At 41.1% G+C, this 22872-nt stretch overlaps 1 long non-coding RNA gene across 1 annotated transcript; it reads right to left on the reverse strand.

The window, feature by feature from the left end:
* Positions 1 to 12894: 12894 nt before the first annotated feature.
* Positions 12895 to 14118, reverse strand: LOC131218464 (uncharacterized). The gene is made up of 2 exons (XR_009157752.1): positions 13962 to 14118; positions 12895 to 13134 (listed from the first exon to the last, which is right to left on the reverse strand). It is a non-coding gene; the product is annotated as an uncharacterized LOC131218464 (long non-coding RNA).
* Positions 14119 to 22872: the final 8754 nt, after the last annotated feature.

A 22872-nucleotide genomic window follows, 5' to 3' on the forward strand; every position in this document is an offset into this window, starting at 1 on the left:
ATAACTCATTTTTGTGCTCATACTCTAAAATATCTAGCCAAATAAATGAACAGCGTGGATATAATAAAACATCATTGTGCGGCCCAATGTAACTTTGATCTCCTTTGAACTGTTAGTACAAACTTGGTGCTTGAGGAGCGTCACCATTTGAAACGGATTGGCTACTCGCCCTGCGGACAGCCCATGGCTGATGGTCGGTGCTCTGTGGGTCTCACCATGATGTATGTGTTTTATCCATGCTGTCCATCTATTTTGCTAGATCATTTTAGGGTATTAGACAAAAAATTAGATATATCCCAATCTCAAGTGGACCACATTAGCGGAATAGTATTGAATGAATGTGGACTATTAAAAACCTTTTGAGGGCTATAAAAGTTTTGGATCAAGTTAATATTTGTTTCTTCCCTTCATCTGGGTCTTATGACCTACTCAACAAATTGGATGTCAAATAAACAGTACACTGGGCCTTAGGAGTATTTTAATGGTGGATATCCAATCACGATTGTTTTCTTGTGGTGTGGTCCACCTGATATTTATATCCCTCTCATTTTTGGGGATCAAGCCCAAAAATGATATGTAAAAATGGAAGAATGGAATGGATGAAACATATAGTGTTAGGGGGAGTAGCCAATCCGTTTCCGTCACAGTTAGTCTTCGCATGACATGTACCCAGACTGTCCAGGTCGGTGGTGTGTGGTACACCTAGGGCTGAAAGTTGGGTGGGTTCAACTCGACCGACCCATGACCGACTCGACATTGGGTTGGGCTTGGGCAGGATTTATTGGGTTTGGTCTCAGGCTTGGGCCATACAAACACCGTCCCATAAAACTTGGGTTGGGCTTGGGTTGAGATCTCGGGTTGCCCAACCCAACTTGAACCCAATCAATATATAAGTTCCTTATAAATTAGATATAATTGTGAGTGCGAGTTGTTTTTGTTGAAGGCACAGGAAATCCCAATCTCGTCGGGTTTCATTGGTCCACATCATTTTCGATGACTCAAGCTAACAAGATATGCTAGATTTCTCTATCCCAAATAGATTGCTTGATACACTATACCACTTTTAAACGAGTAGTTGTCCTATATTTTAGCTTTTTTGTTTAGAAAAATGAACTTCTTTACCATAAATAACTATATATATATAATTAATAAAATTATAGGTACAAAAAATAAGACGTGTATTGAAAATATAATAGACTAATGTAATCATGAAAATATTAGCATATATCTACCCGACCAAGCCCGCTTGGGTTGGGCTTGGGTTGAGAATTCCCAACCCGAGGTTGGGTTGGGTTGGGTTGGGTTGAGGTATAGGAACTTTGGGTTGGGCTTGGGTTGAGCACCAACTTGACCCAACCCGCCTGACTTTCAGCCCTAGGTACACTAGCCAATCCGCTTCGGTGGACCACAAAGTCATGGACTTCTAAGTCTTTCACATGAGTGTGTTTGTCCTATGAGAGAAACTTTCTAGAATAGATATGGTACATATCAATCCATGGGAGCATATGGTACACACATCTTTATATGGTATAATTAGCCAAGATATATCGCAATCGGGTCCATCTATCTGCTGCAATGTAATACTGAAAGATTATATGTTAAAAAGTTGACATATAACCTATTGATATGGTCAAACTAGCCTAGATGATGTTGAGACTCGCGGAATCATACATAATAGAATCAAGCAAAGTAATCACAATCGCACAAACAAACTCAACAAGAAGTCAATCCAAATTTTATGTTGAAAGATGGACGGGGTGTCTGTAGAAGAGACAAGGGAGAGTTCCTTTTTGCTTTCTCGGAAGGTTATGGGATTTGCTAAAAAATTCACGCTGAGCTTCAGGCGGTGCATGACAATCTGTCTATATGCTTCAATTTGGGATTATCCAAAGTGGTTGTGGAATCTAACTCCCAGCTCGTGGTTGGGTTTTTGAACGGGAGCGCCCTCCCGGGTTGGAAATGAGATTATTGGTTAGCTTGAATTAAGAGGTTTAAGCTCAGCGGTCAAGTGGATTTTGTTCATATCTTTAGGGAAGGAAATGCGCCTGCAGATGGTATGTCCCGCTTGGGTAGCGAGTCTCAATCTTCATCTATGGTTCGGCATGTCTCAGATCTCGCACTCCATGTCAGGGGTCTCCTCTTCCTGGATAAAGTGGGCCCGGGGGCTATCAGGCTTGTCTCTGGCAGAGACTATCAACGACCCAGGCTGGTGCCTAGGGAGATAGGCTTCAGCTGCATTTCCCTCATCTAGATGTTTTCTTTTTTAGTTTCTTTTCTTTTGTTTCCCTGCTTGCTTATGATAAGCTTCGCCCAGGTCCTTTTTTCCTGGGAAAGCCCAAATGTATATTGTCGTGTAAATTTTGCCCCAGGGATGAATGTAGGAAAGGTTTTTTTTTTTTTTTTAATTATGTTGAAAAACTCTTGTAAGAAAAAATCACAGTACAAAGCAACGAATAATGCACTATAAAAGAAAAACTACGAGAGATGGTAGATCTTACCCATTCGAACAACCCTCGAATCTCCTTTGAACCCTAGCTATATCCTTGAACCCTTTCAAAATCCTTAGAAAGCCTCAATTCTATCTCTAATCCTGATTATACTCACTATGATGGAAGACAGTTAGAGATGACGGCGGCAAAGGAATAATGAGGATTGAAGATTGAAGATATGGTGGAGATTATTGTCTAATTTCTTAAACCTCTCTGTAACAAGGTTTGTTGATGCCATCGACATACTACTCGAAGGAAGTTGCTATTCGATGGCATTGAAGGATCTCGATGTCATCGACTAGGCTTCGATGTTTGTCGATGCATTTGAAGGTTCCATCATTTGCGCACGTAGAGTTGCGTAAGTGCGTGATTTATTTCCTATTTTAGAGTTGCGTAAGTGCATAGAGTAACCAGAAGTCGTTCAAATGCCAAGATGTAGTCCTACGTACTTCGAATATATCGAAGTAATCATTTCACTTCATTCCAGTATTGCTTGCCAGGGTTAGACATGTATCTGTTAACAACACCCATCGCACGTGAAATACTTGGTCTCGTACAGACTATGACATACATCAAGGTACGAACTACACTCAAATAAGGCACATGAGATATAACTTGCTTTTCTTCATCTGTTTCAGAACAGTGTTCAGAAGAAAGCTTAAAATGAGCTGTGTGGGAAACACTAATTGACTTTTCCTTGTTCATTCTATACTTCACCAATACATTCTCAAAGTATTCTGCCTGAAATAATCATAGCTTGCTCCTTTTCATATTTTTGTGTATATCAATATCAAGAACCCTCTTTGCAACCCTTAAATCTTTCATATCAATAGATCTTTCATATCAAATATCCTTGATAGATGAGTCTTCATCATGTCGATCTCAGATATACTATAACTGGCGATAAGTATGTCATCAACATGCAATACTAAGATAATGAACTTTCCATTATGTAGTGTCTTGTAATAGACATAATAATCATACTCATTCCTCGTAAACCTCTGACTCACCATTAATGAATCAAATTTCATGTACCACTCCGTAGGCAACAATTTTAAGGCCCTAAAACGACCTCTTCAACCTACAAACCTTATTACTTGTCCATTATATTTCAAAATTTTCTTTTTTCTTTGTATAAATCTGCTCTTATAATTTCCCATGTAGGAAGGCAGTCTTTACATTCATGTAAATCTAATTACTTCTCAGTGAAGTCAACAGATTCTCTCTGAGTATATCTCTTAACTACCAGCCTTACCTTGTATCTATATTATTTCTTCTTGAAGATCCACTTGCACCTGATCGTTTTATGGCCAATGGAAAGTTACACCAGTTCTATCTTATTCTTATATAGAGAATCCATCTCATCATGCATTATTACTTTCCACTTTTCGGCATCTACATCATCAAGAGTCTCATAAAAAGTAGACGAATCCCCCTCATTTGTAATGAGGGTAAATGCAATATTTGAGTTGTCCCTGTATCTCGCCGGTAATGTATGATCCCTTAGCGGATTCCTTTTCACAGATGGTTACTCCACATGTTCTTGTACATCTGTCTACGTCTTAGTCTATGTCTCGTCTCTGTTTATCTGAACATCCATAATCTACTTTTCGTTCTCCTTATGTTCATCCTTACGGAACAAGGATCCTTCATCGAATATAACATCACAATTAAAGATGATTTTCTGTGTGAACCGGTCATATAACCTGTAACCCTTCACACCACTACCATAGTCGACAAATATATACTTTTTAAGCTTTTAGTCCAGCTTATCTCTTTCAATTGATGGTACATGAGAGTAAACAATGCAATCAAATACTCACAGTCATGAGTAGTCTACTTGGTAATCACTCCACACTTCTTCAGAAAATTTAAAATCTATAGCCATAGAATTGGATCGATTCACTAAATAACAAGTTGTGTTAACGACATCAGTGATCAACATTTCCTTACTTAACCTAACATTGTTCATCACACATCTGACCCTCTCTAAGAGAGTTCAATTCATCCGCTCAACACACCATTCTGATCAGATGTTTAGCATACTGTTGTGGCTCACAATCCCTTCATCCTTATAAAATCGATTGTATTCTCCGTAAGTGAAATCTCCACCATTATCTGTACAACACTTTAATTAATCTATCATCCTATCTATCTATTTTTGTTCGTACACTATCATTTAGGATTTTACTTTGTGCGGCCAATAATACAGTGATCCAAGCCATTAAAATGATGTAACCCACCGACAGTAAGTGCACCAAAATCTTAGCCATTAAAATAAGCCGGCCAAAAACTAGACAGGCAAGAAACACATCATCTCAATGGTTAGGCTCTTTGGTTAGGTGGGTTCCTTACCTCACTGTAGACTTCAAGGAGTTCCAAGAAGACGAGGTCCTGGGCTCGGTACCCATAGGTGGTGAAATCCCACTACGGGTGCGTGTGTTAAAATTAAAAAAAAATTAAAATGACGGTTTGGTCAGGTAAACCGTCAGCCCTGCATATGCAGACAGTTGTACAGTACAAAACCTCGGCCATAGTATTCTGTATGACGGTCTAGAGTCGTATGTTAGTATTGCACCTGATAAAAATGGCTCTGACTCTTCAAATGTACACAGAGTAGTTTTGCCGCAATCCAGACCGTCCAAAAGCTAACCCAACTGTGAAGAGGATGATATTAACGATCTGATCCAATTGCCTGTGTATCATCCAACACACCCTGCCAGAGTAACAAAGTATTTCTCTAAAACAAACCGTGGGCTGTGGCCCACCTGAGGCATGAATCGGCCTTTTTTTTTTTAGTGCAGAAGATCTAACCGGGCAGTGTAACATACCTGATGCCATGACCGATCTCGCACGTGTTACGTAAAGGCACGTGTGTCAGGACCTCCACCATCCATATAAACCACGAGGAAACACCAAACATATATATTGCAATCTTATTTATTACATTAAACGATGTCATCTAAAACTCAATCCATACACCATTACAAACCACACCATACATGCATACATAGAAATAACGATAAAAAAGTAGTATTATTAGAAACTGGTACGTATCGCCCGATACGTACCGGTATCGGGTGTATCGCCCCTATACGTATTCCATTCACTTCTTCTGCTTCTCATGCAGTCGACGGAAATAATCTGCTGGGTCGTCCTCGAAATCTTTCCTGGGTATTTCGACACCAGGCTGTCCCGGGGCTTTCATCATCGGACCCTGGTCCGACGATAAATGGCTGATGGCGCTGCATACTGCGAAGAGAGCCGTCCCCGCCGCGACTCCAACCGTCAGAGCCGTTTTCAACGTCTCGCTCCAACCCGTTTCGCTCCGTTTCGATTCTCTTTCGTCCGACATATCCTTTCGCTCGCGATATACCGAATTTCTATTCTTTGCTTGCAATGGGTGGAGGGTTTGGGGTTACATATAAGTCATTGATGCAGACTGGGATTCGCTAGTGACACCTACAGTACCGAAATCGGTACCGGTCAGTACTGAAAAAACTCTTCTCCCACGGCTATATACGTGTTTCATTCACGCGTCCATTATTTATTTATTTATTTTTTATTATTTTTTGGTTAAAGATCATTTTAAGGTATGAATCAAAAAATAAAGCAGATCTAAATATCAAGTGGAACATGCCGTTAAATAAAAGAAGAAGTGATGATTAAATGGCCACCGTTATAAACTTCTTAGGGGCTACAAGTTTTGGATTAAGTTGTTATTTATATTTTTCCTTTATACCGCTCTTTGTAACCTTCCTTTTTTTAAAATTTTTTTATTTTATTTTAATGCATGCACACACGCCCCCGCACACACTCGCACCGTGGTGGAATTTCACCATGGGTACTCAAACCCTTGACCCGGTCTACGTAACCTTATCAACAAATTAGATGAGAAATTAATATCAGACTGTAGTAAGTTTTTAAAGATGAGTATTCAATCACTAATTTTCTTGTGGTGTGGTCGACCTGACATTTCGGCATTATTTTTAGGCTGTTGCCCTAAAATGAGCTGTAAGTATGATGGGCGGTATTGATAAGACAAACTCATCATGATGAGCCCACGGAGCTTTTCCAGCATTGACCAGTACTGAGCTCGGTACTGGAGGGGTGACTACCGAAGCCGAGTACTGTTGATGCATGGGGAGTGCACTTTTTGAGGGAGAGAGAGCAAAACTTTAATACACTATGTAGAGTATGATGGAAGATACGCAGGCACTTAGAAAAGTCACACGTGGCATTCTAGTAATCGAATTAAACTGTTGAAATTATGTTATCGAGTGTAGATGTATCATGAACAAAAATATAAACTTATTTAAGTATCTGACCATCGGATTGATTGGCATAAACTGTACGGTTAAAATGGAAATTGGTCTTATTTCCAAGTACGAGTGTACGAGAATCAGAGGTTAGGATTGTCTCAACCAATCTGATCATGCGACTGTGACTCGTTCAAGAGGCATACGCGGCCTGAGTATCATAAGAAATGGAAGGTTGCCTGCGCGAGTAGCTACTTCATTTTTTAAAGTCTTGGACGAAGCCCGTGCCGAGTCGACTCAGACTCGGTCCGAATTAAACTCAGCCTAGTCGGGACTATTTACAGTTTTACACCCTACTGGAGTGAGTGGCGACTCAACTCGAGACTAGACGAGTCTTTTCTAACGAACTTGTTTGTACACTACGCTGTAACATGGGTCCACCACGTGTCTGGGTTATATCCACTCGGACTATCGGTTTCAATATTTCGTTTTAGTACCTGAGCTAAAACATGAGGGAAATCCAATACTCAAGTGGGCCACACCATATAAAAAAGTGGGGAAGAAAAAGCCCACCGTTGAAACCTTTGTGGGAATCAAAGTGGTGTTAATATGCTATCCAACGCGTTCACAAGGTGAGTCCACCTGTGTAAAAGGAATGGGCAAATAGCACCCGGATCGAATATTTCCTTGGCTTAAAATAAAATTTCGATGGCAGGCATTCCATCCTACTGTTTTTAGCTGTGTGGACCACTTGAGTTTAGGGAATTAAATGCCTATTGGTGAAACCTTCTTGAGTTCCACTTTAATGTTTATATGCTATCCTGGTCATTTTCACCTTGATGAAGTGAAAACACAGAAAATATTAGCTTTTATGGTCGTATGAATGTTTCAACTGTGCTTATCCAATTCCTACTGTTTTCTCTCATGAGGCCCACTTGAATTTTAGATCCAATTCATTTTTTTGTCACGCCTTAAAATAAGCTCGTAAAATGGATGGACTAGATGAATTTCTTACAAACATCACAGTGGGCCCCACATAGCATCCCAAGCAGGAACTTCCCGTAAATTTTGGTAGGAAATCTGCCTCTCAAGAAATAATCATTCATTTGAGGACATCCAATAATAAACAAACGCCAACTAAACCAATGATGGACTGGTCCAATCGATATGACTTATGGGTCGCGGATTGGTTAGTGACCCTGGCACTAGCTGATGGGTAGTGGTTGGTGCTCTGTGGGCCCCACTATAATATATGTATCTCATTAATGCTGTTAATCCATTTTTGCATATCATTTTATGGCATTAGTCTAAAAATAAGTTATATCAAAATATCAAGTGAACCGCATCATAGGAAAAAATGTTGACTGAACGCATACCATTAAAAACTTATTCAGGCCTAAGAAGTTTTTCAATGAAGTTCATATTTGATTTTTCACCTTTATCCTGGTTTGCATGACCTAATCAACAGTTTAGATGTCAAATAAACATTACAGTGGACCATAAGAGGATTTTAATAGTAGAAACTTGATCACTACTAATTTTCTATGGTGTGATATATCTACCAAATTTTTTAAATCAAGCACTAAAAAATATGATATAAAAAAAATTATATGGACAGTGTGAATAAACACATACAACATGATGGGCTCACAGACCAGTGACTACTAGCCACCTGGCTACCGGCCAGTAACTGTCTGCCACATATACAGATGATCTTACACCAGCATCTATGGCCGAATTGATGTACCCTCTCTATGACCTTAAGTCTTCATCCATCAATTTGCTTCACTGCTATTGCATTAACGTCCATTGATCTTATGGATAAGATCATATAATATGCATTATTTTTTAAATATAAGCTTTCTGGCCTATTAGATAGATGAATCTGATTGCCATACTATCCTACCTAAGTGTGCTAGGTAGAGATACATCTAATTAACGCTTTCACTCTTCAACAATACATGTACCGCATCTTCTTTGACTTGGTCAGGATCATCGGACAAACGAACGCACTCATGCTTGAGTGGGTTTGCTCCTTCTGTGATAGCGACTTAAAAAAAAAGGAAAAAGAAAGATGCGGTGCGCATGGCAGACGCACCAACATGGCTTCAAAAGGATGTATTTATTATATCCACCTTGTTCATCATTTGGAGAAATTATTTTAGGTCTTGATCCTAAAAAATGAGTCCTATCAAAAGCTTAAGTGGACCATACCATAGATAGGAGTGGGGACAATTATTCTCACCATTAAAACACTTGTCAGGCTCATCATAACATTTATTTTCCATCCAATATGTTTATTAGTCTCACAAACCTAGATAAAAAGGAAAAACAAATATAATCTTGATCCAAAACTCCGGTGACCCCAATGGGATTTCAATGGCAGATGTTTAATTTCCCACTGCCTTTTGCAATGTGGTCTACTTGATCTTTGCATCTGTCTAATTTTTGGCTAAAGCCTTACTACAAGCCCAATAAATGAATGGACAATTTAGATATAACACATACCTTATAATGGGACCCACGTAACTTAGTGACTTTAACACACTAGCCAAGTTGGTGGTGTGTGGTACACGCTAGCCAATCCACAATTCACTCTCGAAAACACTGGAATTGGACCGGCAGGTGTATCACACACCACCAATCAGCGATGAGCGCTAATGCTCATTGAGCTCCAAGTTGTACAAACAGTTTAAAGGAGATCAACCCAACAATTATGTTTTTATTATATCAACATTGTTCATCCATTTTTTGAGATTATTTTAAAGCATGAGCCCAAAACTAAATCATATCCAAAGCTCAATGGACCACACCACAAATAGCAGCGGCACAATGATTCTCATCGGTAAGAAATTCATAGGGTCCACCATAACCATCTAATTTACCCGTAATTAAGGTCACAAAGACCTGAGTAATTATATATATATATATATATCCAAAACTTTTGTGACCCTCAAAAGTGTTTCAATGGTAGATGTTCAATCCCCCACTACTTTTTGCAGTGTGGGTCACTGGATCTTTGGATCTGTCTTATTTTTCAACTCAAGCCTTATGACTAGTTGGCCAAATGGATGCACGTATTGGATATAACACATACTTTATGAAGGGACCCCCAAAATTTGGTGACGACAACACACTAGCTAAGTTGGTGGTGTGTGGTACACCAACCAAACCGTTTCAAAAAATACATGGTGTATTGACCATTAACATTTGAATAAAATTCTTTCTAATGGGAAAAACACTCTATCACATTAAGGTGTATTTGTTTTTCAATTCCTTTGTAAATGCATTTAAAGGGGTAATAATTAATTATCAATGTAATTCTCACTTTTTTCTATGTTCACCATAACAGCATGTTTTTATGGATGCTAAAATTGAAGAGGATGAGAATTTCATGAGTAACCCGCTGGTATATCCAAATCTCATGGGCTACATCATAGTAAATAATGTTGATTGAATGTGAGGCCAAAAGAATTTTGGATTAAGCTGATATTTGATTTTTACCTTTATCTAGGTTTGCATGACCTAATCAACATGGTTTTTGTGGCCCACAAGTTTAAATCAGTGATAACGGCTCTTAAGTATATGTCTTTATTCCTTTATCACAGGAATAGCAGCCACGCTCATCTTTCATGATTGGACCGAAATAAAGCATTCCGTAGCTTTTGACCAATGACTGCCATACAAGCATACATAAGTTATTATTTAATAGGAAATTTTAAAAATAACTACCTACTTGTTATAAATTTTACAAGGTATTTTGACCTAAGTATCCTTATGGAAATGCCAAATGCTCCAAAAATTGAGACTTAAAATAAAATAAAATAAAATAAACCCTAGATGGCCCCCTACAGTTTTTTAAACAAATTTGGGACGAAATTGCTCATACTTGTAGCCTAGTGTCCATATGGAACTTCTTCTTCCTTTGTTGTTTTCGAGTGACTCTTATTCTTTCTTTTCAATAGTAGGTTTTTGTGGCTCACAAGTTTAAATCAGTGATAACAGCTCTTAAGTTTGTCTTTATTCCTTTAGCATAGGAATAGCAGCCACACTCATCTTTCATGATTGGACCGAAATAAAGTATTCAGTAGCTTTTGACCGATGACTGCCACACACGCAGGCATAAGTTATTATTTAATATGAAATTTTAAAAATAACTATCTACTTGTTATAAATTTTACAAGGTATTTTGACCAAAGTATCCTTGTGGTAATGCCAAATGCTACAAAAATTGAGACTTCAAAAAAATAATTTTTTCTTTTTTTAAAAAAAAAAAACCTAGATGGCCCCCTAACAGTTTTTTAAACAAATTTGGGACGAAATTGCCCATACTTGCAGCCTAGTGTCCATATGGAACTTCTTCTTCCTTTGTTATTTTCCTGTGACTCTTATTCTTCCTTTTGAAAGATGTCTTTGGGAGTCCACCACCACCCCTTCCGACTGTATTTTTCAACGTATAGTTATCATCATCAACTTTTTTGGCGTATGGGCACCACCAACTTCTACGGCTCTAAAAACGAGTGTTGTTTTTGTTCCGACGACCACATTTCTTATAGATGGAAGCAACTGATAGGTAGACTACATTTTGAATGGAATTTTTATTTTATTATTTTGCATAATAACATTTTATTAGAGATGGAAGGCAGTTTTGGTTAGAGATAGAGAAGGATGGTTGTGGTTGTTGTCATGGAGAGAAGTGATTGTCGGAAGGAATTTGAGGTGGAGATAGATGGTTATGGTTGCCATATGAAAGACAATGAAAGATTTTAAGGTATTCGGATTTTATAATGTATTTCTTTAGAAGACAATGAACATATATCATTTGTAAAGAGTCGAAGTTGTCATGTATTAAGGGTTTGGGTCAAGGTTGTCATATGCTAAGGGTCGAAGTTGTCATGTGTTAAGGGTCCAAGTTGTGATTATCATGTGTTAAAGGTCGAGGTTGTCATGTGTTAAGGGTTTGAGTCATGCTTATCACGTGTTAAGGGTTCAGGTTTTCATATGTTAACGGTTGGGGGCCCACCATGGAATATGTCGAATCCATTTTGTCAATTGAATTCAGAATTTAATTTAATGTCATGAGCCAAAGAATGAGTTACATTAAAAAATTCTGTGGCTCCCAAGAAATTTTCAGTTGTAGGTTTTCAATCTCATTGTTTTCTATAGTGTGGTCCACGAGCCTTTTACACACCTCATTTTTTTTTTAATCTCATCCATTAAAATGATCTTTTAAAATGGATGGACAACATGGATCAAATATATACATCACAATGGGCCCCACAAGACCATTTGTCTTTAGATAGTTCTTGTTACCCAATCTACATCACGTTACATCATGTTGACATGGATTTTGAGCAAAAGCCTTTTGTTGAAAATTCTTGCCGTCAAAAGTTATGTTGGGCCCATCGTGATGTTTTTGGTAAATCCAATCTATCTATCCATTTTGAAAGATCATGTTAAGACATGAGACCAAATTTTATACATATCTGAAACTCAAGTGCGCCACACGATTAGAAATAATGGAAAGGAGTTACCTACCGTTCAAACCTTTCTAGGCTCCACCATGATGTTTATATGCAATCCAAACCCTACATAAAATGGCCCAAATGCTCATAGGGACCTTACCATAGGAATGAACTAAAAAAATAAAAATAATAGCCTAATCCAAAGCTTCTACAGCCCCATGAATGTTTCAACTGTGGACTTACGATCTCCAATGTTTTCTGTTGTGTGGCCCACTTGAGCCTTCGATCTACCTCATTTTTGGCATCATGTCATAAAATGAATTGGCAAAACATGTGAACCATGCGGATTTCTCATAAACACCATAGTGGGTCCCACAGTGTTTACCCCATCCCAATCACTCCCATCACCATGCCTTCATGGGCGTTGTGCTTAATGCAAAGGGCACTTATGTCCCTTTAAAATTTGAAAAAGGCTCTTGTATACACCCCACCCAAGCTAGCATCTTGAGAAGACAAAGACAACCGGGAATGTCACGCCCCAAAATTCAGGTACCCGAATAGGGTGTCCAGGACCTGAATTTCAGACCCGTGACCTATATATTAAAAAAATAAAAATAAAAAGATAAGGTATAATAATTTCATATGCATTTCATCTTCTTTTTTTTTTTTTTTCACATCATAGCCCAAAACTTTAAAATCCAAACACAAACTAAAATAACTAATTACATAATCTGTTATTACATCGATGCATAATTATTTAACTTAACTTGAAGTAAGAAAATCAAGTCAAACATTACTACATTCAGAGTTCTAAAATAAAATAAAATTTATCCTATGTAGAATAACATGCCACGTGCATCTAACCACATTCCATGCTCCACTACTAATAGTAGTACCTAGCATCTTCAAAATATTCATAACCTGAAATGGTTAAAACATAGTGAGTTGAGAACTCAATAGGATCACATCAATTCCGAGTTGAAAATCTCACAAATATTACCAAATTTAATCTCGACATATTAATCAAAATAAGACGAACATTAGATGTAAAATCATAGTAAATAATTTGACATTCATGAATATAAAATGAATAAATTGTTTAACATAGCTTTTCTAAAAATACTAAGATTTGGAGTGAGAAAAACACTCATGTGTGCTGATCCTTTTAGGGGATGACCCACGACAGAGCACCGGTGTTGATCCTTTCAGGGTATGACACTCGGCAGAACACCGGTATAACCTTTTAGGGATAAAAGCCCAGGGCAGTGCACCCGTGTGTACTGATCCTTTTAGGGACTCACCCAGGGCAGAGCACCCGTGCTGATCCTTTTGGGAATGACCCTGGGCAGAGCACCCGTGTCATGCTGATCATTTTGAGAATGACCCTGGGCAGAGCACCCGTAAGAATCATTGCATAAAAGAATAATTGTTCACATGTGATGCATCTAACTTATAAGGAAACATTGTAACAAATAATATCCGAGCACCCATAACAAATAATATGGTGATCCTTTTAAGGCAGAGCACCTGTGAGAATTATCGCATTTAAAAAAATTTGTTCACATAATAAATATTCATCATCACCACTAGATAATATTAAATGCAAATAATAATAATAATAATATTTGCATTGGTTCAGTAGTCAAATAAAGAATATCCTTCAATAGGGAATTACTTATGAATTTTTCAATGTCTAGATTATATAAGGCAATTTCTTATGAATCTTTCAATAGGGATTGATCACCTACCTGCTATGGAAAAATTATGTGATGGAAGGAAAATAATCTGAAGCGATGCTGATTTCTACATGTACTAACTTTGATTGATCAACTCTGAACTCGATGTGGAACCCTCACGGATACTCTCCCTTCTCCTGAGCTCTTTTTTTTCCTCACAGATTTTCTCTATGGTTTTCTCTCGATAACATGAGATGTCAGGTGAGTTGGTGGGTTTTGAGTTTAATGGGAGGTTTAGATTGAGGAGTGGGTCCCACCATGATGATATTATGCATGGTGGATGGGTTCACATCCGCAACCGTACCACGGAGAAGTGGGAAAGAGAGGGAGTTGTGGAGGAGAGGCCTGGTTTCATGGGGTGACGTGCGTCAGCATGTCACTTTGTGGTTTGATTTTTTTTTAGAGATTGGGCCCCACAAGTATCACATGATAAATCCACACCATTTATTAGTTTGGCCCATCAAAGTTAGGGCATGTGCCCAAAAATGAGGGTCATCCACAGTTCAGGTGGGCCACACTAAAGGCAATAGTGGAACCTACCGTTTAAAAAAATAGAGTATTATAGGGAAACCCTAATCAAACCCTAACCCTAGCCTGACCCCAGCCTGAACCTTAACCCTAGCCTAACCCCAGCCTGAACCCTAACTCTAGCCTAAACCTTAATCTAAACCCTGACCACCACCTAAGCTAGTGTTGACATGCAAATCAGTACAATTCCCAAAAATGCACCCAATTATTTTGAGCCAAAACTTCAAAAATAGACTTTGGACCGAACCAAAACATCGAAGGAAGCCCCTCGGCCAAAGCCCAAAGAGAACTCAGCCCGAGCGGTAATCAGACTAACGCAGGCGATAGTCGGACTATCACCAGCGGTAATTAGATTGTCGCTCCTTATACGACAGGTGTCCCCTCTGAGCACACAGTTGTCCCCCATCCAAAAGTCAACTTTCATATAGAATTACCCCTGAAGTTCAACCTATTTACCATTTTACCAAACCTCAAGAGCTTATAAGAGCATGCCATATGGCATTTCTCTCTCCTCAACCAATCACAAGCTGCTATGTTAGTTTTACCCTTCGCAAATCCAACAATTACCAAAATGCCAGCACAAAAGGCTATAAATAGCCTTCACCTCTCCTCATTTCACACAAAAACAATCACATTTTTCAAAATTTCTAAAGGGGAGAGTGAGAGAGAGAGAGAGAGGAAGAGAGTGAGGGTGAAAGGGAGCTCCAAGCCTTCAAGATCCGAGCTTTTAGCCACCCCTAACCTCCCCAAGCCATCCTCAATCCTACAATCCCAACCAGGTTGGTCATGGTACATTCCATGTCCTAACCATCTTAAGAGCAAGCCAAAGATCAACTCATTTTTCATTCAAGTATTCATCATATCATCTTCTCTCTTCTCAACCCCCTTGTTACTCTAGAACACTATTGAACGTATGTTTGTGACTTGCCGTATATCGGATCCTGTCACATTAGACACTCATGGTGATCTAGTCCGCTTTTTCTTTATTACTACATTAGCATCATTACATCCGTTTTTCTAGACACTCTTCAGACGTGTGCTTTGTAGCTTGCCAGAATCTCGGATCTTGCTACATCAAAAATTCGAGTGTGCCTAGTCCTACTCCGACTACATCATTTGTCCCTTAAGATTACTTACCACACAGAGTATAGACCATACACTTGTACGGGCAGAGAGGGTGCCTAACACCTTCTCTCTTTGTTACCGAGGTCCCTTACTTAGAATTCCGGATCGTAGACTAGGAGTCAACTTAAAGTAAGAGAGTCTTTGGATTCTATATCTTTACATATTCTGCAGGTTCTAGCTGTCTGTGAGATTTTGAGATCAAGTGGCTAGTGACAACTCCAAACCTATATTAATCAAGTCACCCCCACACACAAACACAAATCAAAAGAACACACCACATTCTTTCCAAATGCCAAAGCGTGGGCGCCGATTTCCCAGCGTTCATAGAATGACGACTCCACTGGGGAGTGCTAGAGCACACTAGCCGAGACTCGATTCAAAAACATGTGGTACTCCAATCTTAAGGGACATTCTTCATACATTACATCCATAAAATAAAAAAAATAATAAATCTTTGGCTTACACTTGTTTGGACGCCAATCCTAGTCATGATGACCCGATCTCGTGCAGCTATGGCTACCCAAGAACAAGAGCCGAAAGCTTTGCCAGCTCCCGAAGCACTGGCACCGGCACCCCCTACAACTTTCACAAACTCACTAGCTACTGCAACCATGAACAGGATGGCTTAAAATCTTAAAGTAATGCAGGAGCTACTACTTCGCCTCGTACCAGGCATCATACCAAGCACGCAGTTGGCACAACCTAGTGCTCAAAATAGTTCAATCCCATAACCTCCCTTTGCTTTCTCTCTTCCTCCACCAACAAATCTCGTTTTACCTTTCCTCATAAAATCAACACAAGATCACTAACATCCTCAGACAAATGGGAGCAATCCTCCCACACATCTTCCAATTCATTACTCAGCACATCTCTCCAGAAACGGGAACAACAACAATCAAATCACAACACACTAACGGGAGTCACAGACAAAAATTGGTGGATGCCCACGAAGGGGGTCAATTTCGAGTCCAACTTACTCCCCCTAACTAGAGTCACATTCCGGATTTGGTAGATACCTCGGGCGGGAGCCATTTCTAAACATCACACCCTCCCCCAAAAGGGAGTGGAGTTCAATTCCAGGTACCTCCCACAACTGGGAGTCCATATTCTTTCCAACAACCCCTCTTTCATGGAAATCAACGGGTCTACGAGATAGACCCTTACGATGAGGAAGCGGCCTAAGCTATGCAGCATGGGGCAAGATATCCACAGGCAAACAAGTCACAGATCGAGGATCTGCGAGAACAGCTCCAAATGATGCAAAATTAGCTGTAGAGGCAACAAGAAGTGGATCATCTATCCAGTAAATTCAGGGACTTGTGTCCCTTTCCAGATGACAGGGTACCTCAAAACTTTGAGGTACCAAAATTCAAAAGATACAATGGTAGTACGGGCCCCACAGCACACCTGAAAGCTTTTTATGAGGAACTCAATGCAATCACTGGGAATAATGGGGCCTTGATATGGCTCTTGTAAAAATCCCTCAAAGGTGATGCTTTAGACTGGTATACGTCACTTAATAGTCATCGGATTAGGACCTGGGAAAGACTTTCCCAGGCATTCATTGACGGATTCTCCTACAATCTGAACATGGCTCCAAGGAGAGCAGATTTGGCTACCTTGAGGCAGAAAACTGACAAATCATTATTTGCCTATGTGGGATAATGACGAGCCATGGCAGCTCGGATGAGAAATCCCATCGATGATGAGCAAATATCCATGATCATCCATTTAGTGAATCCGAACATCTCTGGATACCTGATCTCGTACCCATATGTGAACTTCTCCCTACTCATCCAGGCTGGAAAACAGGTAAAAGCCGGGATAAGGACCAGAAACATCTCCCCATGGCCACATCAGGCCCCCTCAATCAAAAGAAACAAAGACAAGGGGAAACCCATCAGATATGGGAATGGGAACGGCACTGCTCTCGTGCAACGTGCCACAGAAGTAAACAACATCGTTGCAGCCGCTTAAGGCAACTAGCATGCTCCACAATAGGGGCCACATCAAAACCGACAATACCAACCACAGCAAACTCAACAGGGATATCTGGCACAGCCACCTCAATAGCAACAACAACAGCCTAGGGGAAATCCGCAATACCCATATCCAAACAAGCAAGCAATGCTGGCTAGGAAATTCACTTCATTGGCACAAACATACACTCGAATCATGATAATGTTAGTGCAAAAATAACTTCTTACACCACTCCAACCTTAGCCTCCACTGAATCCTTTGCCCCCTAGCTACAATGAAAATGAGTACTACGCATGCCATTAATCTCGAGGCCATCCAACAGACCGTTGTTTCGCCTCGAAACACGTGGTCTAGGACTTGATCGAAAGCCAAAAGATCACGATCACCCACAAGCCAATGCTACGATTCAAGCCAACATTCTCCAGAATCCCCTACCACCACATCAAGCAGGGCCTAACACATCAGGCACCTCTACCATCAATAACATTGGGGAAGGACGTTCCTCGTACTCCTTTTCACATCACTCCATACAAGCAATCATGCCCGATATGGCAAATCAGTCATGAGAATACTTACAGGCACATCCGCCTAAACCATAGGTACTTCTCGAAGCAGCATCAGCAGTGCAACCTCTCATACTCCAAGGAGCATCTCCAGCATCAAACAGGTCAAACTCTCAGCCTCTCATTCTCCAAGGGGCACCTCCACCATCAACTCCCTCATATCCAAACAGGTCGAATTCTAAACCTCTCATCCTAGAAGCAGGACTTCCAGATCTTACCCCTTCAGTCTTACAAGGGGCACCTCTGGTCCAGGAATAATCTCCCAGCTTCCTTCTTTTACCCCATCAATTGGAATATCCCCTAAGGATCCCTCCCTCATAAAATACATCTCAAAGAAGGAAGAAGAGTCCCATCGTTAAACGACTGAAACTCTATGAGGATCCGGTCGTACTCCAAGGAAAACCCCCGTGTTTACCACAAACCATGCTGATAACAACTTCGCAATCTCAAGAACAGGTATATCTGGAAGGAAGAACAGTTCCTTCTTATAACACAAAGGCAATCCCATGGCACTACTTGGAATGTGCTAAGGTAGGTAACATGAACCCTAATGATCGTTACTTTAAGAGAGACAATTAGAACCAGAAAGAAACTCGATGAACTTTATCGGGAACGGCCAATAAGGCTGATACTGCCTACGATGTAACAGCTCAGCTCAAGACCATTCCTAAACAAATCTCCATCTGGGAACTCTTGTGCACATTGAAGTCGCATCAAGAAATCTTTGTAAAGACCTTGAACAACACACACATCTCTCCTGACATACCACCCGAAATGGTGGCACACATGATAGGATAGCTCCTCGCACCATAAGCAATCACATTTTCAAATGACGAGCTACCACCAGAGGGCCACAAACATGAGCACTCGCTCAACATAGCCGTCCGTTATAGGGATCTCAAGGTCCCTCTCGTCCTCATTGACAACGGATCAAGCTTAATGTTTGCCCCATGAGGACTGCCGAACGTCTAGGGATCTAACCATCTTCCATCAAGCCCAGTACCATGAGTGTCAGAGCCTTCGATAACTCTCGAAGGTAGGTAGAGGCAGAGATAGACATAGAGATATAGATCAGACTAGATATGTCCCTTGTCACATTCCAAATCCTTGATATCTCTGTCTCATTTAACCTTTTGTTGGGGCGACCTTGGTTCCATGCTGTTGGAGCGATCCCATCCACTCTCCATCAAAGGGTTAAATTTCCTTCTGGAAATTGAATTATCTCTGTACTGGCCAAACCTGAGATCATCCTACCAGTAGCTGTCAATACTTCAGAACCTAACATCCAGGTAATTGATATTCAACATGCAGAGGGTGATGTATCATATCACAGTTTTGAGTTCGAAATTGTGAACTCCATCACCAACCCTTACCCACTCGTTGCAGAATATGTCATCCCCCCGAACTCGGAAACCAGGTTCACAAAATTCCCAATCACCGAATCCGGTGCCGACAGCCTCCGTAGAACCCCATTCTCGGCTCACAGCGCCCATTCTCCAGGTTTCGATCCTGGGATGCTACGAGGAGGATTTTCAATATCAGTTTGATTCGTACTAAGCATAACCAAAGGCATAACCCACAAACAACAACCAAAAACTCCATCACATTTCCACTATAATCAAAAACTTTACAAGTACAATGAGCATAAGGGAAATACAATGAAGATAGACCAAAACTCCAAAAGAAGATCACCCACGCGCCTCAGCGCCGCTGCGATCCAACGTCACCTGCACGCAACGGTCGTGCATAAGCTTATAGAAAGCTTAGAGGGTGGTGAAAGTGTATGCTCAAGGTGATAATGTAGTCATGCAGTATCAGAGTAATGCGGAACATGCTGATGAATGCTAAGAATCCCATTAGCCGTTCAAGGCCATGCGGTGCAAAGAATGATGTCGGCCATACCAAGGCCATGCAATGCAAAATGCAAGTCAAGCATACAAATCCTCATCTAAGTCCACATGTCAATACGGCTCAAATCTGGGCACTGGGGTCTAGTACACTCCAAGCCGATTGCCGCCCCATCGCGCGCAATAAGGTGAGTGGAAAAGACCTCACTATCCGCCGCCAATATCGGGCTCGGCTCGTCAATAGCGGACCCATTCCTCGAGCCGGTCGAACCAACCTAGCATTGCCCCTACTCTCGGGCGGTAAGGCCGCACCCCCTTCCAACCGACCACGACACGGTGGAAAGCGCAACCGTCTGCTAATCGGCACCCCGCGCTCATGCACCCACTCGGTCTAGACGTTGGAGCAACCTCCTGGTACCATAAGGGTTTAGGGACTTTCACCCGGGATATCTATCGCACCCCATGTAGAACAGATTTCGGTATCCCACCTGCCAACCACGATGCGTCCGTGGAGGCTATGGCCCCGATGTCGCTAGGGTGTACGGTGACAATATCACACAATGCAAATGCATGAATCACACTATCCAGTCATACAGCAATCCTGCGCGTATCGTGCGCTCATGTAGGGCAACACCCCCTGTACTGGAGCCCCTAAACAATCTGCCCGAAGGCTATGCTATGATTAGTCATTCCTCATATCAAGCATACGTATGATGCATATGATCATGAATCATGGAATTAAATATGTTATATGGGGTGGATGATGCTCATAATGAAGACGGGCCTAGACGGCCTACATATTACACATATGGGCCTACCAGTGGGCCCAAGGGAAAGTCATAATGCGGACATTTAACCACACTACACTTACAATGTGGACGTCAAACCAACATTGCTCCCAAGGCACGACTGCCACAAATATCATTTCATAAGTTATTTTGGGATCACACATTGCAATGGACCTTAGGTACATCCATTGGGCCCTTAAATACATCAAATTAGCCAAGTCATATGGGCCTTACATTCATTAAGTGGGCCACACCAATGGGCCTTATGCACATTGCAATGGCTATAACCCGGGGGCTTCAGAACATATCAAATAGGCCTAAGCTTATGGGCCTTACACGTGTCAAATGGGCCTCGACAGTTGGGCTCCATATGTACATCAAATGGGTCTACTCACCTGGGCCTTATATGTATCAAATGGGCCTCACCAATTGGGCCCCATGTGCACATCAAATGGGCCTCAACTCATTGGCCCCATTACATCAAATGGGCCTCGACAGTTGGGCCTTACATCTATATCAAGGTGGGCCTCAATCACAGGCCACAACAAACTAAGGTGGGCCTCCCACCAATATTATATCAAACATGATATAATATAATATATATATATATATAATACATATGATATTATATATAATATAATATTATATATATATATAGATATATATATATATATATATAAATATACACACATGCATACACCACACGCACGCACACACACGCATGCACCCACCCACAGACGCACGCGCACACACACAGTGGGCTCCACCGTCCAGGCGGACGGTGGAGGTAAAACACATACATCACTGTGGGCTCCATGTGGGGCCCACCATAATGTTTATATGTCATCCAAACCCTTAATAAGGTCAAGCAGACCTAGATGAAGGGTGATAAAAAGTTTCACCTTGATCCAAGACTTCTGTGGGCCCAAAAAGGGTTTCAAAGGTAAATGTTCAATCCCACGGTTTCATACGGTGTGGGCCACCTGCGTCTTGGATCAAGCTGATTTTTGGGGTGGGCCCACGTCAGGTAGGGGCCCACCATATGAACGGTTTAGATAGCATATAATCATCAAGGTGGGGCCCACGGCTACAGCCGTGAGAAGCTGTCCGGTCGCCCGCTCGCCCGAGCGCAGGTGCGCAGGCAGCGCCTGACACAGCAGCAATAGCTGCTGTGATCCCTTTTTTTTTTTTTTTGATTTCTATTTTATTGAGGATTTTACTGGTGGGGTCCATATCCAAGCCATCCACTCCATCCAATGGCCTTCCATGGCCCTAGACAAGTTAAACGAGCCCAATATTGGACCTGTTTCGGTGCATAAAAACAATAGGGAAGGTTTTAATGGTAAAGACCACCATTTGCTACGGTATGGCCCGCCTGAAAGTCTGATGGATCCCATCTTTCAGGTCAACGGCTAAAAAGAGCTTGGGAAGGGAATGGATGGTGTGGATTTAATACATGCATCAAGGTGGGGTCTACACAAGTGAACCACCCCAAACCTAGCTAAAATTTAGCTTTCCCATGTAACGTCCAGCGTCCCTGGACGCTGGACTCTGCAAATATACTAGAGGTGGGCCTTGCTTATGTGGGCCACCTCATGGAGGATGGTGTGTATACTACACACAAGGTGGGCCCCACTCGTAGGTGAGTTGGATGGAATACATACCCTATGGTGGGGTCCATTCAAGTGGGCCACATAACCTCATTAACATAAAAATAAAAATAAAAATAAAACAATTAAAATAAAAAGGGAGAGAGATAGAGAGTGAGACCGTGTGATGGAGGGACCCCGGCACTATGGGCCCTCCCTTGCACTAAATCATACATCAAGTGGGCCCCATTACACATGGGTCTATAAAAATTAGATCCAACGGTGGAGATCCCTTCTCCACTAAATTAAATGGTCTAGATGACCCTAAGGTATGCAAAGAAGTAAACATCATGATGGGGTCCATGGAGAATGGCCCCATCATGGAATGATCATGATGATCCAAGTGGGCCATCGGCCACATCTTAGGGTCCAAAGTGAGATCCAAACCATTGATCGGTTGGCCTCACTTGGCCCAACTTAAAAGCATCAAAATCTATCCTATC

This window comes from Magnolia sinica, chromosome 11 (assembly GCF_029962835.1).
Source record: "Magnolia sinica isolate HGM2019 chromosome 11, MsV1, whole genome shotgun sequence".
Lineage (NCBI taxonomy): Eukaryota > Viridiplantae > Streptophyta > Magnoliopsida > Magnoliales > Magnoliaceae > Magnolia > Magnolia sinica.